Below are 13,790 nucleotides of genomic sequence, written 5' to 3'. Positions count from 1 at the left end.
TTCAGACCAATCAAGCCATGATGAGCAATCCAGTAAGAAACAGCCCATCCATGACCTCTGTATCAGCTCCTGTCTCCAAGTTCCTGCCTTGTTTGAGTTCCTGTCCTGACTTCCTCCAATGATGGACTATGGATGTGGAAGCATAAGCTGAATAAACCTTTTCCTTTCCAATTTGTTTTTGTCATGATGCTTCATTGTAGCAATAATAACCCAAACTAAGATAGAAATTATTACCAAGAGTGGGGTATTGCTATGATAGACACAATCATACTGTTTTGGGGAAGGATTATTGAAGGACTTTTGAGCTTTGGGCTACAAAAGCCATTTAGTGTTGAGAACTCAGTGGGCTGTTCTTTAGGAATTTAAAGATAAGAGTGTTGATAGCAAAGCAGATGATAGAGGTCTGGCTTGTAAAGTTTAAGAGGGAAGCAAAGACTCTACTGGGCCATTTGTGTGAAGAATCTGTGGTTGTCTGCTCATCTGGAGCTGAAGAATTGGCTGTGATTCCCAAGAGACCAAAACCACTAAAGTAAAACCTTTGTTTTGCTGGGGCAAAGGATGCCGGTCAACAGGGACTGAAGAATCAGTCATGATTAAGAAGATGGCAGCGTCATTAAGGTGAAACATCCTGGAAAGTGTTTCCTCTCACAGAGTCCTCACATACAAGCTGTGCTCACAGAGTCCTCACACACAAGCTGTGCTCACAGAGTCCTCACATACAAGCTATGCTCAAAGGTGGCCAAGGTTGTACCTTGGGCTGTACAAAGCCAAACTTGGTCCTGTGTGAAGGTCTCTCAGGTGGTGCTGGTTTTGAAGGCACGAAGAGGTCACGGAGAGCAACTGAGGCTTGGCACTGTGAGAAGCCAGGCGAGGCCATTGGTAAAGGCACAGCCAGAGTAGCAGTGGAAAGTCTGGGATTGGAAGGGTCATGGAGAAAAGTTGAGGCTTTGTACCATGAAGAGAGCACACAAAAGACTATTGGGGAAAATGCAGCCCAGTTGTAGTAGAAGACCAGAATTTTGGAGAAGCCGTCACCCTGGGAGGACAACCAAGAACAGCAGCAGTGGTAGAATGAAGACAGCTGGAGCTTAGAAGACAAGGTGTGATGCCGGGCATTGGTGACACACGCCTTTAATCCCAGCACTTGGGAGGCAGAGGCAGGCGGATCTCTGTGAGTTCAAGGCCAGCCTGGTCTACAGAGAGAGTGCCAGAATAGGCTCCAAAGCTACACAGAGAAACCCTGTCTCGAAAAAAGAAAAGAAAAGAAAAAACAGAAGAAGACAAGGTGTGTGTGCTGCAGAGGGCAGAGTCAGAAAAGTGACCAAAGTCCCTTGGAGAATCCCAGAAGGTCGTTAGTGATCCCAGACATTGGACACTGAGTGACTTACACTGTTGGGGTATGGCTTTGTTTTATTCAGATTGAGACTCTGCTTTGGTTCTTCCCTCTTGAAGTAAGAATATTTTTAGTTTATTTTTAAAGGAACCCACAGTTGAGAGAGTTCAAACTTTTAAAGAAATTTTGGGATTTTTAAAGACTGGATTTTTAAAGAGACTGAATTTTTAAATGTTTGAATTTTTAAAGACTGGGTAGTATTTTTAAAATTTGGAGTGTTTATAATGTAAGGTTATGACTTAACAGTGAAATGTTGGTGTGTCAATCTGAAAAAGGGTCAATTGTAGTGGCTAGTTTTATTTCAACTTGACACAAGCTAGAGTCATCTGAAAAGAAGTAACCTCAGTTGAGAAAAAGGCTACAGTGCCAAATAATCCCTTTCCTCCACAACTTGATTTTGGTCATGGTATTTATCATAGCAATTAATAACCCAAACTAAGACAAAAAGAAAGAAAAAATTTCATGTTACAAATTAAAGGAATCCATGACCAATGAGCAAGTACAATAGAAGATACTTCAAAGACGTCTACTTACTGAGAAGAGAGAGAAACTCATCCATGAGGTCATAGGAATGACTAAACTACTCTAGAACAGTAGGTAAGTAAGTGGAGATTATGAAAATATCAAACATTATAGAAAGAACAAAATGAGGGGTATTAACACATATCTTTCAATAGCAAATAACTCTAGGCCCAGTGAGATGGTTCAGCAGGTATTGGGCATTTACAACCAAGCCTGGTGACCTGAGTTTGACCTCCAGCACACATTAAGGAAGGAATGAACCAACACTCAGAAATTATCCTCTGACTTCCACATGCATACCAAGGCACATATGCAACAACACCATAATGCGCGCGCGCGCACACACACACACACACACACACACACACACACACACACACTATTAAAATATTAAAATTACAAATTATAATTATAAAATTAAAAATATTTAAAAATTCTGAATGCTTACAGTCTTAATTGTCCAATCAAAAGACACAGGCTATCTAGTTAGACTAAAAACATATTGAACCCTTTGTTGCCTGTAAGAAACATACCTCACAAGCAAAGACACGCATGGCTTATGGGAAAATGATGGGAAAAGGCTTCTAAGCAAAATGAACTCTAAAAGAAGCAGGTGTGTTGAAATAATACAAATTAGAATTTGAACCAAAATGAGCCAAAATAGATTTTTTAAAAAGAAGAGCTCACTTTATATGAATTAAAGGAGCAATCCATCACGATGATATATCAACTGTAAACATATGCATTGAACGTCAGAAGCATCTAGCTTCATAAAACAAACACTACTGGATATGAAGGCTCAGGCTGACCTCAACACACTAATGTTGTATGACTTCAGCATGTCACTCTTTCTATAGACAAATAATCCAGACAAAAATTAAATAAAAAACACAAAAGTTATATGACACTACAGATCAAATGGGCTTAACAGTCATCTACAGAATTTTCTATTAAGACTGTGGAATACACATTCTTCTCATAAACGATGAAACATTCTCTAAAATAGACCTTATTCAAAAACTGGTTTAAGCAAATCTTAGCATATATAAGAAATAATAGTTAATCATAGTGGTTAAAACTAGAAATAACAGCAAACTTAAAAAATATACAAACTCAAAGACAGCACAACACACTGTTGGAACAATGAGTGGGCCATTAAAGAAATTAGAAGAGGGATTTTAAGTTCCTAGGGTTGAATAGTGAAAATACAACATGCAAGGACCTGTGAGATGGAATGAAAGCTATTCTAAGATGGAAAATTATAACGATAAATGTTTTCATTCAAAAAAAATGAGTGAGGCCCCCCAAACCTGCCAGAAGCCACACTCATGGCAGTTGTTGATGAGTCCCACTCGGTCCCTTGATATGTGCTGCCCCTCCCCCCAACTCAGGCCCAACAAAAGCCCACATTTTGAAGCGTCCTTGGTGTGTCCTCTGAGTCTCCTACCAACATGTCACCTTCACACACTGACTCAGGCAGGCCCAGAAAAGAGCCACACTTGTTAGCCTGAGTCTTTTTAGTCCCCCTCTCTGAACCTTGTACTAGCAGCCATCAATGAGGCTTTTTGGTAAGTCCCATTTATCTCCCCATCCCTAAACCTTGCCCAAACACTGACCCTGTACCACTCCTATCCCAGGACCTCACCCAAGCAATCACACACTGCCACTGAGATCACAGTGACACTGCTGAACTGGAATCACCTCTATAATAAGAAATAAACACTGAGTATCTAAAGCTTCTGTACCTAATCTGAAACCAACCCAGGTTTGGATAATAGCAAAAACAGGCACAATCTCCCTCTCAGCATAGGTGAATAAGAAACTTCTATCAGATACACAACCAGTGGTCTAACTCCACATGCCCAGGTCCCATTGCAAAAACACAAATAAATGAAAGACCAAGTCAATATGCCCTCCCACCCCTAGTAATCCCAGTCCTATAAAAATGTTCTTCATGGAAATTACCAAAATGAACCTTGGGACACAGAATTTTTTAAAAGAGCAGTTATGGGCTGGGTGTGGTTGCACACATCTTTAATCCATTACTCTGAAGGAAGACAGAGTTCTCAGGTCAACTGGCGCTACATTGTGAGACCGTCTTCAACCAAAATCAAATGAAAGAACCATTACAAACATGATCAAATAATTCAAAGAATTTAAAGAGGACATAAATACCTGAGTGAACTTAAAGAGGATGGGAATAAACTCCTGATTGAAATCCAAAGAAACAGATGGCTGTAGCAGGCTTTTTTCTTTTAGGCCACGAACCAGCTCCCAAATCATGACACAGAGACTTATTAGTTATGAATGCTTGGCCTTAGCTTTTTTAACTTTAACTTAAATAACCCATTTCTCGTCATCTACATTTTGCCTCAACGCTTTTTATCTTTTCTTTCTGCATGCCTTACTCTGTCTAGCTGGCTGGAAGCTGCCTGCTTGGCTGGCCTTGGGCATCTCTCTCTTTCCCCCTCATTCTCTTCTTCTCTTTCTCTAGATTTCTCCTATTTATTCTCTCTGCCTGCCAGCCCTGCCTATCCCTTTCCTGCTTAGCTATTGGCTGTTCAGCTTTTTATTAGACCAATCAGGTGCCTTAGGCAGGCAAAGTGAAACAAATGCAACCCATCTTTACTTAATTAAACAAATGCAGCACAACCAAATGTAATACACATTTCCATAGTTAACAAAGGCAGCAGAAGCAAATGTAACACACCTTCACATAGTTAAAGTAATATTCTGCAGCATAAGCAAATGTAACACATCTTTACATCATTAAATATTCCACAACAGATGGCTGAACAAAACAATGAAGACAATCAGGATTTTAAAAAGTGAATTCAATAAAGAGAAACTGTGAAGAAAACTCAAGGTGAAGTGAAGACGGAGAAGGAAAGCTCAATAATCCAATTAAAAATGTCCAGTGGAAACCTTTCCAATTGGAGTAGATCAAGGAGAACACAGAATATCAGGACTCGAGGACAAAAGTGGCCTGCACAGTCAAAGAAAATGGTGATTTAAAAAATGGATGGAAAGAAAATGCAGGAACTCCTGGACATCATGAAAAGACAAATTAATGAGTTTAAGTCACAGAAAAAGGAGAAGAATCCCAAGTCAACGGAATAGACTAGATCTCAATAGACTCAAAGAAAATCTCCTCACTAAGAAATGACACACCCATTCATCCACAGAACACAAAACAGAGAGAACCAGGAAATAATACACATAAGGTAATAAATAAATTGAACAATTACTTTCCACAACCCACATCTCCTCCCACATTCTCCTTATGGGACAAAGTCCTCTGAGGACTCTGGTCATTTGTTTTAAGTTCCCAATACAGCTATCTCCTCTGGCATAGATGGCTGGCTCTCTTTGAGAATCTTCTGGCACTGTGACCTCTGTCTACTCCCTTGGGGACACCAGCACTTTGGTTGTGCGAACTCCAGCATTATGAATTGTGCTTCTCTGTGAGAGATGGATTGGATGGGGAACAGTCACACACCAGGTGGCTCCATGCTCACCACCAGTAGCCCTGTGCCAAAACTGGCCCCAGAAAATCATGTCACTATACCGATGTTACCTTGTGCTGCTCAGCCCCCAGCTGTAGGTCATAGCATAGGCTGATGGCCAGACTGAAGGCAGCCAGTAACGACTCATGTACACGTGTTTGGGCTTTATATTGTGTCTGAGTTTCTTGCTACAAAGACGTTCTCTGTCTGGTGAAGAATCAGCCTCTCTGTGCTCAGAGGCCAGTGTCCTTTGGGTGGGCTCAACACTGACAACGTGGAGGACAACTGCAAGGCTCATCTGAATCCTCCTTCCCTGCTGTCCACCCCCACCCCCATGCAAGCATGCCCAGTGCTGAGTCATCAACCAGAGGATTCTTTGGGTTTGATGTGTTCCATTTTTTCCAAACTTACCTGCTTTCAGGGCCTTTGTTTTCTTCTGTGTGCTTGTGTGAGCTGTGTGTGTGTGTTCACAGGAGTGTGGGTACATGTGTGCATGTGTGATCTGAAGTTGATGTCTGGTGTCTTCCTCAATTGCTCTCCACTTTATTTACTGAGGCATGGTCCCTAGCTGAACGCAGAGCTCATCAATTCTGGCTAGTCTTGACAACCAGCTTGCTCTGGGGATCATCTATTTCTTCCTCCTAAGTGTTTTCATTACAGGCTCCTATCACCCTCAGTCCCCACAGCAACTGTGTCCCTGGTCCAGTTCCCCAGCCAGCCTCTGGTTCTCCTGTCAGCCCTCCTGTCTGTCCCTCTCTGTTGCAGCCCCGTCCCTTCTTGCCTGAGCACTCCCAACAGACTCATAACATTTGCAGCCTGGGGCCCTGTGTATTTCAGCCCTATCCAGATGTAGACTGGACCCCTCCAATCACCAAAATCTTAGATACAGCTGGTCAGCTCCCTGGGCTAAAATGAGCTCCACTACACACCCCTGAAAGCCCAGCTTGTCTTCCGATCCAGCCTGCATAGCACAGATTTTCTTGGGTAGGCTCTCCAGCCATCAGCCTCCAAGGATCTTCCTCTCCTCCCCATGCTTCCAAGAATCTTCTTGAAACACACTCTGCAAAGCACCCAGATCCTACCATGTTGTTCTATCAGGTGTGTGAGCATGTTTGTCATCATCTGAGCACCACCTGTGCTCCTGGACTCTCTTCTTACGCTACACTCCCATCTTCCATACAGGGAACCAACTACCCACAAAGGCTAGGATTAATCATGGGGTTTTCAATGCTAAAATGAAGGTGGCCCCAATAGAGAAGAGATAAATTATATCCCTGTGCCCCTGATCTGTGTACATCATTGCCTTCTCAGCATCAATAGTCCATTTTTGACTCAAAGATGACCCACCCATTCCAAGTTCCCCTTAAAGAGCCTGTTGAGCCTTCACAAAAAATTGCCATGTGCTCTCTTTTAATTAATGTCCTTACCTGCTCACTAAACTACAGTAAGCTTGGCTCCTACAGAGGGACTACAGACTTGAAGGCTGCATCTCCTATCCAGTTGATGGCTGCACTTTCTATCCAGTTGATGGCTGTATCTCCTATCCAGTAGGAGCTTATGTTCCAGGAAGATATCCACATTTCCAATAAGCATGAAAGGTGGACTTTCTGTTTCCAACCACACACTATTTCTCTCTTGGGGCAGGAAAAGCATGAAAAAGAGGCTCAGAGGGAGACCTATAGAAGAATGTCTACCCACCCACAGACCCAAGAGAGCTGAGGACAGGAGAGAAATCCCGAAGCTCTAAATCCCTGAGGATGGTGTGGGGACAAGCATTCTGTATGATGCACACACAGAAAATGACAGGCCAGCTGCTTCTCTAGGGATCCCACAGCACTTGGTGACATCACTCCATGATGGCATCTAGAACTCCAGGAGGTGTGAGAGGGAGCTCTCATCTATTTACATAAACAATCCAGAGTGGAACTTGTCCTCTGTCCTGCCCTTAGCCATGCTGCTGACAGGTCTGAATGGAAGCTACAGTCAGGGTAAGGACCCTTAACTGCTGCAGGAAGCAAGCACATACTATAGATTCTGCAGTCAGTCCTTCAGCACCAGTCACCAACTTAGTCCACATTAGTGCTCCATGGGAGGGGCTGCCTCCCGAAGCCAAGCAGTAAGCGTCAGTGAGGAGAACAAAGGAAGACATAGGTGGCCTGTTAATAGGATATTAAGATATGTTATATTTGTTTATGCTGTGAAACATTTGTTTAATGATGCAAAGATGTGTTGCATTCTTTTATGTTGTATTTGTTTAACTCTGTGAAGCTGCATTACTTTGTCTAAAACACTTAATTGGTCTAATAAAGAACTGAACAACCAATAGGAGGGCAGGAGAAAGGATAGGCAGGGCAGGGCAGGCAGGCAGGGAGAATCAATAAAAGGAGAAAAAGGGAAAAAGATAAAGAAGCAAAAGGAGGACAAAAGGACATCAGGGGTCAGCCACCCAGTTGCACAGCAAGTTATGGAGAAAGAAGTAAAGAAAGACATACAGAAATAGAGAAAGGTAAAAAGCCCAGAAGCAAAAAATAGATGGGGTAATTTAAGAAATCGTGGCTAGAAACAAGGCAAGCTAAGGCCAGACATACATAAGAAAGAATAAGACTCCATGTGATTTATTTGGGAGCTAGGTGGCAGCCCTCCCCCACCAACAAAGAGTCAAAGAGTAAAAACCAACCAACTGTATAGTGGCCGGTGAGCCTTGTGGGACCACAGAGCTGACCATGGACTCTGTGAGCAAGAAGAACACACAATGTCATTCAGATGATTGTAGGGCATGGTAAGACTCATTGGCTGAGGCCATGAACGGCTCACCAGGTCATGAGTGTAGCAATACTCTTGACTACTGAATGCCAGCCAAACCACAAAGACATTACACACACAGGAAGTAAGAGGGAGGGTGCAGGCCCATCCGAGAGAAGGTGGTGTTCTCATGTAGAGAGAACGGGAGGCACTCAAGTAGAGCAGCCAGGAGCAGGTTACACTGTGGACCTTAGAGTCCACAAACAAGAGTCCAAACCCTATAATGAGCAGAGCTGCCGCCCTGGCTTTCATGGCCACACAGAAGATGGAAACAAGCCCAGCCCGAGATGCAGTATCTGCCCAGATGAGCGGCTGCCCTGTCTGCAGGGCCCTTCCAGCCCCAGCTGGTACCTCTCTATGTCTTCTGTTCTATGGACTTGGTGAGCCTCGGAGGTAAGGTGGGAGAAACTGATATGGCCAGGGTCTTGCCCAGGAAACCCAGGTGAGGGGAGGCTACCCTTGGTCCCTCGAGCCACAACCATGCTATCCTGCCTGCACATTCTTGTTGCCTGCTGTCACTACCTGCCGCTCTGAGGAACATGCAGCCAGGAAGGCCAACGTGGACCTGGTGGTCAGCATTTGTGGGATGAACAAAAAGCAAGGATGAGCACACCTACAGACTTCCTATTCCATTCCAAAGATGTCAAAGACTTTCTTCTGTTTTGTTTTCATCACTGGCTGGGCAGTGTCGAGCATCATCAGAGCCACACTGATCACAGTTCCCCAGAGGAACTGAGCCAATAGGAGATGTATATGTGTATTCAAATTTTAGGAGATGCATATTAAAATTTGTATTGTTGGAACTTCTCACATGTTGATAGGGGCAGAAAAGTCTGCAGACTGAACACCTAGGGCAGTAGGCGGCACAGGGTCAGCAGCAGGACAGCTGATGTTATCTCGTAAATCTTAGTCCCTAGGCAGAAGAGCTATGCTGAGGCCCAAGTGGCCAGGATGCGAGACAATTCCCTTCCCTCTTCTTCTCTAAGGAGGCCCTCGACAGATTGCAGGGGCCTTGCTGAAACCCCTCACAGACAAATTCACAACACTGGTGAACCTAAGTGTCACATGGTGCAATGCTGTTGGCATGGACAGTCAACCACCTCAGTGTTACACCTCATGCTTGGTCTCATCTGCATTGATCAGGTTAGCTGCTGAGACTGGCCACCCCCTTATCAGGTCCACTAAGGCCCAAAAGACCCTCACCCATGGAGGGTGAGCACAGCCCCTCATATTCCTGGCTCACAGGGCCCTGAGTGGACAGGCTGAAGAAGACAAGACTCACAACTAGCAAGAGAGAAACTGAGACTTAAACCCAGCGTCAGTAGCCTCAAAGCTCCCAGCCACTAGCTGCAGGCTCTCTGGGGGAACTCATCTATAGCTCCATTGCCTTCTGACATGGACAAGGACAGCACCATGCTTGGTATACTCAGTCCTGAAACAGACCACACATCCTAGGGGGCTCTAACACGCCTGCTGGAACCCTGCAGTGAAGGGTTTATATTTATACCCTCATTTATCTGGAAGAATTTGTGGCAATTCACAACATAACACAAGCACAACTGAATACCCTCGCAGCAGCTAGTCAGTGATGGTTGGTCTACAGAACGGTATCACACCAGTACTCGGAGGGTTGTGAGTGTCTAACACACACACACACACACACACACACACACACACACACACACACACACACACAGTCCACTCAGACTGCTACACAGAAGGGAGAGTCTTAGGCAAGTGGTGTCGGCGTCCACCTCACTTTACAGTTGGAGACTGGATTTTATGGGAAGGCTGAGGAAGACAGCAGCATCGGGCTCAATGATTTCTTAAGGACGAGTCTCTAAATGATTTAATCTCTTCCTGAGACACTGCCCATGAATTGATGACCTTTGCTTTCCTCTCTCTTGTCTGATGAGCAATGGCTCTTCTGACAAGCCAGTAAATTTTTCCAATTGCTTCTGCTAAGATTTTTTTTTAAGATGATGAAGTGAAAGTGCTTTATTGGAAGCACTCTGCACCCACCCCCTCACTGAGCTGCTGGGGAAGGAAGGACAGGCTGGTGGTGATGACTGGGGCTGAATGGGACACTGTTAAATTCAAGAAATGCAGGTATACTCCAGATGGTGACTCATGCGCAAACGAGGCTGGAGTCAGGAGAGAGAGCTGGTCACCTTCGTAAGCTTTGTGAGGCTCTGCAGTGATGGGGCTAGAAGCAGGGCCCCTACCCCAAACACTCCTAATTGGCCATCTAGAGGGCAATCCCAGAAGGCTTTGTAGAAACCTGGGTGAGATCTAACCATCTGTTGAACAGCCGCAACCACCTACTGTGGCTCTGCAGACCAGGCACACAGCAAACACACACCTGCCAGGCTCCTGCCTAGGACATCTGGGACACTCAACAGATATTATTGTGCTGTAGAAACCAATGACTAACGACAGCAGCCATTGGTGGTGGTGACAGGACAGGTGCAACATCAGAGGGACTGTGACAGGGGCAAATAAACCTAAGGGGACAGCAAAGAGGGTGAAGGACATGGTGGGTGGTAGGTTTTAGGGAACCCGAGGGGTCGTCATTGGCTGCTGAAGTCTCCTGGCCATGCATGCAAGCCCACCCTTTGTGGATTCTGCAGCTGCATGACACCCCCTGCTGGCATACTCCTCCTGCTCCCCCATCCTCAGTTCAACCAGTAGGCACAGGATGCTGACCTTGGCAGTGCAGGATGCTGGTGCCCCAAGCTCTTCACATCTAGAATAAAGCAGTCTGAATGAGAATGAAGCACAGTACAGCATCCAGGTGCTGGCCACAAATGCATGAGGCACGCCCCCAAGACCACTCCCATCTAGGTCTGACAGCACCAAGGGTGGCCTCTCAATCTGAGTGGGGTGCCAAGATGACACTGTGAGTGTATCCTTCTTGGCATGGCTTCGTGGTCACCCGTGCAAGGGAAACAGGGTCACCCCTCTTCCTTTAGAATTATCATAACCTCAGCAGGCACTGCCACACCCTATCATTGTTTACTCAATATGCTGAAATCTATTGTTTTATTTACATTGATATGTGTGTGTGTGTGTGTGTGAGAGAGAGAGAGAGAGAGAGAGAGAGAGAGAGAGAGAGAGAGAGAGAGAGAGACATATGGCAGTCAAAGAACAACTTTCAGAAGCTGGTGGTTTTCAACTCCTATGACCACCAGGAGTCAGCTGACCAGGCTTGTTGGGAAGTGCCATTGCCCACCGAGCCATCTTAATAGCCATGTCTACTTGTTCTTTATGTCCAGCTTCTCTCCAGAAATGATGTCCTGAAATTGTCAGTCATGGTGTACAAAAATTGAACAAAAGGCTCCTTCAATGAAAATCCAAGAGCGAACATAGGTTACCACAAATGGAACAAATCTGGAACTGGCCTAAAACAATCTTGAGCTTCCTAGATGCCAAAGCAAAAAGGAAATCCATGACCTGCAGCCACAGTCACATGCTGAGAAAAGCTGCTGCTACCTAACCCTGCCAGGGTACATTATCGTTGTTGGAGCTTGGGAAGACATATTATGTGACCTCATCATTCTGACCTCATCAAAACCCCATGTTAAGTTCTGGTTCACTGACACATTTTATTACTTAGTAGCTAACTCCAGCTTAAGTTTTGTCAGAAATGTATAAAGTCACCATCACAACTGGTGGTTCCCCAGGCCAGGGTTAGCTTTCATCCCATGATGGGCACAGACAGGAGGTAGGAGTGTGGCAAGAAATGAAGGCAGTTAGCAGCTCCCCTTCCCTGTAAGAGGGGGTGGTGATGTCCACTGCCTGCTCAAATGTCCACATTCTGTGCAAAGACACAAAGGATACAGGCAGGTGGCAAAGAGGAAGAGGGTCACCAGCCTTGAAAACTCCCTTGTGAGCCATCAGCCAGAGGCATGGCTGAACACAGATCTCAAGGTGTTCACTCTGTCCTTCACCAACTCCCTATCTTTGTCTCCTGGGACAAGGCATCTGGAGCAGGCGACCCAGCATGGACTACTGCATCCTGAAGCTAAGCTACCCTCCAGTTACCCAGGGTTAATGGAGCCTAAGTGGCAAGATCATCCTAGGGGCCCAGCGATAGGTAAAAGGTCTAGATACAAAAAGCTCAGGGGTGGCTGTGTTTCCTAGTTGCTTAGGTTGAATCTTAACCTGCCCTTCCTCCCAGGCCTGGAGTCTCCAAAGCATTCATCAGAAAAGCCTAAGAAGTGAGACTCAGAGGGACTGTTGAGAGGGTAGGTTGGAGAAAACTAGTAGGGACGTGGACAGTACATTTTATGATCCTACACACACACACACACACACACACACACACACACACACACACACACAATCTTCACCATTTCCTCTGCCAAACTGCCCATCATGTGAGCAGCAGATAATCGGTGTGGTCAGAGTCTGGGACCATGGGATGGGATTCTGCTGAGACCAGTGAGCATAAGCCCCAAGAAGGCCTGCAGGGACCAGAGGACATCCATGGGCATCCTCTTGTCTTTGCTGTACTCATAAGAGCCCACAGGGAAACATCAGGTAGCATAGGCAGTAAAGAGGCCCAAGCTTTCCTGTCCAGCCCCTCCAGAGGGAGGAACACTGTAAGCAGATGGCACAGTGACCACACCCAGCCACTAGGATGTAGATGGAGAAGCATCATTGTCTCTAAGGTCCTTCTGCTGTCTTCTGTGTGGTACTGCCAGTGCCTCTCTGCTCCTCTCTCCCAGGGCCTGCCTGCAGGAGATGATTTGAGGACCAACTTCCATCAGTCTTGCTGGGAAAACTTAGACTCACACTCTGGCAGCTGTCAGCACTGCTCCTTTGCCCTGCTGAGTTGTCCATCTGTCCCTCTGCCTGCTGTTGCAAATGAAGCTGTCATTTCTAAGGTCAGTCGGGAGCCGACTGGGTCCTGGGTGGAGAAACTTGAGAAGCAGGTGTCCCTTCACTCATCCCCTGGAATGCTCCTGCCTCCCCCACTTGCTCCCACCTGCTTTTGCTGCCTCTTGCTGCCCTGGACAATCCTGGGGAGAAATCCTGGGAATTAACGCAACCCTCAGAGTCTAGTTACGGCTCATTACCCTAATGGAGAGAATTTCTGGACATTTCCCAAGTTTCTTCTCTTAAAATGTTCCATTAAGGACCTAACCTTAATAGAAAATGACCACTTTCTGGAGAATTCTCCAAAGTACTGATTCTTGTTCAGTGGTGTGTGTGTGTGTGTGTGTGTGTGTGTGTGTGTGTGTGTGTGTGTGTGTGTGTGTGTGTGTTCCTAAACTGATGAAACTCAATCATTCCAAATAAAAACAGAGCCAAAGAAGAGAGGTGAACAGACAAGCAAGACTGGTGGAGGCAGCCTGGGCTCTTCCCATCTTGTATCCAGCTGGTCCCTGGAGGTGCTGGGCTTCCTGTCCAGAGAAAAGCTGTGAGCACAGAGAAGTGTGCACGCCCTGGGAGCCGGCCAGGCTGCCAGCAAGGCAGCTGAAGTCTTGAGAAAACTTCCTGATTGCATTAACAAGGTCACACCACCAGGACCTAATCAAATCCCCCTAGAGAAGGCGGCTTCT

This window comes from Cricetulus griseus, chromosome 8, assembly GCF_003668045.3.
Source record: "Cricetulus griseus strain 17A/GY chromosome 8, alternate assembly CriGri-PICRH-1.0, whole genome shotgun sequence".
Taxonomy (NCBI): domain Eukaryota; kingdom Metazoa; phylum Chordata; class Mammalia; order Rodentia; family Cricetidae; genus Cricetulus; species Cricetulus griseus.
Note: the sequence above shows the minus strand (reverse complement) of the source record.